Source organism: Saccostrea echinata, unplaced genomic scaffold (assembly GCF_033153115.1).
Source record: "Saccostrea echinata isolate AGI-Se365-2 ecotype Australia unplaced genomic scaffold, CSIRO_AGI_Sech_v1 ptg000009l, whole genome shotgun sequence".
NCBI classification, from domain to species: Eukaryota; Metazoa; Mollusca; class Bivalvia; order Ostreida; family Ostreidae; genus Saccostrea; species Saccostrea echinata.
This window is the reverse complement of record NW_026889758.1, coordinates 43,684,238-43,690,081: the sequence shown is the minus strand read 5'-3', so window position 1 is coordinate 43,690,081 and position 5,844 is coordinate 43,684,238. Positions and strand designations below refer to the sequence as shown.

Below are 5,844 nucleotides of genomic sequence, written 5' to 3'. Positions count from 1 at the left end.
TTTGGAAACAGTATATTTGTAAATTCAATAAAAAAAGCACTGGTCCAGTTCAGTTACTTCAGATATGCTGTATCCCTCTATCCTTAAAGCTCTACTGACATCATAAATAATCGTCGTATGCAAGATCAAGCATAGAAGTACGCCATATTTTATCGGTAGCCGCCATATTAGATGGTGTTCTATTGTTATTCGCTAACCATATATACTCTCTATGAATCGTTACGCGTCATTGATTTTGTGGATTGACTGGCTACCTGTGCGCTTCACAGAATACTGCCAACACAGCACTTGGTATCTTCCGCAGGTTTTTTCCATAACCGCTTTTGTGTGCTGTTAAGTTACAAAGATGACGCTATGGCATCTAATGTAAGAAGTTTATTGTATCAATGCACAAAAATCCAAGCATGCACACATAAAAAAAAAATCATAATAACTCTGCAGTACGTACATATACCATTCGAACGTCACCATCACGCACGAGTTACTCAGATCAGTAAAACGTTTGAAATTTGCAAGCGTTTCATGGATGACACATTTTATGCAGGGAGTAGTCATTATTTCTGAAGGAAATGAAAGTAGAATGAAATTGCGGATCTAAGTTGTTTTTTTTCCATTAAAAGTGATGAATTTGAAAAAAAAGGCTTGCTTTTACTTTTTTGATTTGAAGGTCGTCATAGATGAGAAAATTTATTATAACGAGAGGCCCATAGGCCACAACGCTCATCGAAATAACTTTGGCCCTGCTGTTTTTCGCCATAATTCCCTCTTTTAATACGTACTGTGGCCTCACCCTACCCCCGGGGTCATGATTTGAACAATTTACACTACCTCAGGATGTTTCCACATAAGTTTCAGCTTTTCTGGCACAGTGATTCTTGAGAAGAAGATTTTTAAAGATTTTTCCGATATATTTCAATGTAAACTGATTCCACATTGTGGCCCCATCCTACCTCTGGGGTCATGATTTTTATAATTTAGAATCTACACTACCCCTGGATGCTTCCACACAAGATTCAGGTTTTTTGGCCCAGTGGTTCTTGAGCAGATGATTTTTTAATGACCCCACCTTTTTTGTCTTCTCTTGATTATCTCCCCTTTTAAGGAAGCTTGGCCCTTCTTTTTAACAATTTAAACTTTCCTTCACCCAAGGATGCTTTGTACCAACTTTGGTTAAAATTGGCTCGATCAGTGATTCTTGAGAAGTTGAAAATGTGAAAAGTTTACAGACAGACGGACGACAGAAAACAGGTGATCAGAAAAGCTCACTTGAGCTTTCAGCTCAGGTTGAGTTGAGCTAAAAAAAAATTGAAGAGTTTTGAAATTCAGCGTAGATATTTTGTTCACATTCCAAGATAAACATATAAAGCAAACATAATATAAACATGACCTATAAGAACTAAAATAAAAGGTCCTGTTAAAAATATTAGAACTCTTATATCCTTTTAACATAATCTTTGGCTCCAGAAAGTACAATATACCTTTACATACCACATAAATGAATTTGCTTTTGTCACCTGGTAAAAACACAGGTATATAGAAAAGGAGAACAGAAAAAGAGACTATCAGAGACAACAGAAACAGAGCATTAATACAAGAAAAGACGCAGAGAACTTACATCTACAATGACTGAACAGTATATATTACAGTATCTCTAACCGGTTCAGGATTTGTAATTGTGTTAGGTTTAATTCAGGGCTTTGATATTTTTTTTACTACTCATTTAAGGTTTCAACATCAAAAATCAAAGGAGCAACATATCAGCCTGCTGTTGATCTTGAACCTTCTGATGCTTTGATTGAAGAGATACCATCACAGCTGCATCCACCAACTTCTACTGCTAACAATATTCATGAGGCTAAAAATAGTTTCCTCTATTCGACTTAGAGACAACTGGTCTAGGTATTATTACCTTTTATATAGTTTTACTGTGCTTCAGATTTAATTTTCATGAGAATAAAATTTTATCACGCTTATATGTTTGAGTATTACACAAAGTTATGCATTTACCATTTAGCATTTTTTTATGAAAAAGGGCAAGTGAGCAATATAATCCTTATAGGTGTTACATGAAAAAAATATTTAATCATTGTATAATTAAGTATTTTCTAATTCTTTAGGCACAGAATCCAGCATAGTGGAACTTGCTTGTGTCTGCAAGGACAACATATTTCACAAGTACATTCTACCAGATGTACCAATTCATGTAGCAAGTGGAAAATTGTTCCATAAAAAAATCCGGTTGTTGCTATAGACATTAAGATATGTTTGTCAGAATTTGTGAAGTGGTTGCAATCACTTCAGAACCCATTACTTGTATGCCACAATTTAAAATGTTTTGATTCCATTATTCTTGTAGAAGCTTTTCTAAAACATCCAGAATGTGGAATTTACAAGATGTTATCAGTGGATTTGTTGATAGTTTAAATGTTTTCAGAGAAATTTTGCCAGGGATAAGCACATATAGACTGGAAACATTAGTTGCAGAAACAATGGGAGTGTCTTATGAGGCACATTCAGCAACAGAGGATGTAAGCAGGCATTAGTCATCCATCACAAATTGTCTGAAGACACTCTTTTTAAACAGTTTTGATGTAAATTTTGTAAAAAAAAAAAATTCTGTTGATTTTAAGTTGAAGTCAGATGAATGTTTGATGCCATTGCACCCTTTGCAGAATTGCATTTCCGGTTATATGTTAAAAAAAGATAGCACATTTTGGCTTGAATTATAATCATTTGAAGCTTGCTTTTCAGAGAGGTTGTGCAGAGGGTATTGAAAATATTTTAGGGGAAAAGAATGCAGATGGAAAGGTTCGAGTTACCCGCACAAATTCTGTTATTGCTAAAATTGTTGACCATTTTTGTGTTTTGTAAGATGTATGTAATGTGTTTTTCATTTACGTTTCAAACCCTTTTATGATTTTCCAGAATTATGTGTCATCCTTGGTAATGTATGGTATATGAATACAAGTATAACCTCATTGCTCGGTGCACCGAGTGGTCATTGGTCATCCAGTGTTGTTTCATTGTTTTACTATATTTGTGTCTGTGTCATTGTCCTTGTTGTGTGCTATATAGTTCTGCATAATAATCCTCTCTTCTTATGTCTTTTGTACTGTAAATATATTTTTCAATTGTGTGTGTACTCATTTTATTTCTTATTTTTTGTCTTCTTTCTTTCTTCCTCTTGTGCAAGCTTATATTACTGAGGTTTTTAAATGTTCTTAGATTATTTTATTATTTTTAAAAATGTGATAGTTTCATCTTGTAGATTTTCTTCACATTATTTCATAAGATCCGTTTCTTTCAAAGTTCCCATCCTTTTATTTTCTTCTAGTAGATTTCATTGCTGAGAACAAAAAAGTAATTTTTGATAACTAATGTTTTTCTTAATGTAAATACACAAATTTCTGAAATTACACCCAGGTATTTCAACCCTTGGTAATTAAAGAAGAATAACTCTTCAATTAGGATCTTTCAATTAAAAAAAATTTAAATATATCTGTTATTTTCCATTTACATATATTTTTCTTCAATTTTTATATTGCAATTTGTTAACATATATATGCTTTCAAGAAATTTTTTTTTTTCAGTTTTTTGTCTATTTTTTGTTACAAATAAAAAAAAATTATGACCCTTATTTTTTTTTTTTTTTTTTTTTTTTTAATTTTTGTTCTTTTTTTTTTTTTTTTTTTTTTTTTTTTTTTATATCAACTCTGTACGAGTCAACTTTTACCTATAATATTAGGCTTTGGAAAATAAGAATTATATTATAAAAGTTATTTTTGTGTTTTTCATTAAAAATAATAAAAAAAAAAGTAATTAAAATTACACTTTAACATATTGAAAGGTTGGGGTATTTTAAATCCTAGTTTGTTTGTTTATTGTTTAACGTCCCTCTCGAGAATTTTTCACTCATATGGAGACGCAATCACTTGCCGGTGGAGAGCTACAAATGTTGACCTATACCCGGCACTCAGGGCCATTGAGCAGTGAGGGATCTTTTTCGTGCCAGCACCTACTGCGACACGGGACCTCGGTTTATACGGTCTCATCTGAAGGACCGGTCTCCACGTCCCACAGTGGGATTCGAACCCGCGACGTAAGGATCAACTCCTTACTCCGCGAGTCTAGAGCAAACGCTCTAACCACTGCGCCACGCGGGCGACTCAAATCCTAGTAATTTATGCAAATAAATATGAGAAAGTTCATCTGGTATCACTTATCACCTTAAAGAAATACATTTTTGAAAAAATCATTGAAACATAAGCTATAAACCTTCAAGCAGGCATTTTTCAGGAAGTGCAAAACTGCTTTACGATTAATATGCTGACATGAAATGTTTCCAATAATAAAATTGTTGCACATATGCAAATATATTATTTGTCTGACAATACTCAATTTTTTTCTATTGTATTATTCCTATTTCCTGTTGTAACTATCAATATTTTAATGGAAATTGTTTGAACTACATTCTGTCACCAAGTATACCAATATGACATCACCAAATTAATACATATGCTAATATATGTGTTCACAAGTCAGAGTAGAAACAAAAAAAAATCTTTAGAAAGTCATGGGAAACTTATTGAAAATGGAAATATGTTTATGCAAATACATGTAAATAAATAAATAATTTGTTTTCTTGTTATTTACAAATACAAACACTTAATTCTTAGAACTACTATTATCTTATTCTACATTTGAGCCTTTTAAAAGCAGTACTTGTAAAGATACACCTTTATTTTCGCATTTTAATTACTTTTCTTTGATATCTAGTAAATGATTCTTTTTCTGTTTTTGCTCATGTAGAGATGTGCTGTGTTTTATTACTAAAAATGTGATGTTCATAATAAAACATACCCTTTTCCATTTCGTATCCTTTATTAGCCCTCAACCAATATTAGTTCTTCAGCCCTCTGGCTAATATTAGTTTCTTGGGCTGATACAGGATAGGATATAGAAAATGGTATATGTATTATCTTTTTTATGTCGTGTGGATGATGATAAATGGATAGTACACATAGGTATAATTATTATAGAAATTAATTTGAATTACATGTATACTATGATTTTTCATATTTGTCGTTTAACAGGGTGCAGTGGCAAGAACGAGCACTGACGACATGCGGCAGTGTCTCAAGAGATGTGTTCAATCTGAATCAGAGATGATGATGCCATTTCTCATAGGACCAACCCAGGATGGAAACGGAAACTCCAGTTCAGATATTGCATGGTGTTTATGCGGGATATTTGATGATCCTCGCATGAACCTATGCTGTTGCCAACTCCCATGCATTACCTCAAAAGCAGAATTTAGAAATCTGTGTTTGAGGCATGATATGCTGGAAGTGGCCAACATTCTGAACTGGAGTTTCAGAACAAATCAGGATCCAAGCCTCACTCCATCAAATTTAGAAACCAGGCCTACATGATCTTTGTGTTCTGGCAACATGGGCATATGGGAGCTGGACGAAGAGTTCCTGTACCATCCTGCGTCATTGTGGTCATCAGACGAAGATTTCCAGGGCCATCAAATGAACGATACAGGGGCTACCATTCAGCAAATATCGATTCTGATTCAGAATAAACATAGAGATATCAAAACTTACCATTCTTTTTTTCTGCTTTTTACGTTTGCAAGTAGAAATTTGGAGCCGGGGTTGGATGACCCTGATAAATTGATGGAAATTTCATCAAGTTCCTTTGCCTGCTTACTCTTCGTGTACTTTGCACACGACTTTCCATGTTTCCTTTAAGCATACCAGAAGGAGGTCTAAAAACGATTCAGTATACATCTACATCATTATAACTGTAATTTGATCTGAAGAGAAGCATCATGTTGAG

The 5,844-nt window shown here is 33.5% G+C and overlaps 1 pseudogene; it reads left to right on the top strand.

The window, feature by feature from the left end:
* The first annotated feature begins 2,378 nt into the window (after window positions 1-2,378).
* On the top strand, window positions 2,379-5,587 carry LOC133182773 (uncharacterized; annotated as a pseudogene).
* The last annotated feature ends 257 nt before the right edge of the window (window positions 5,588-5,844 follow it).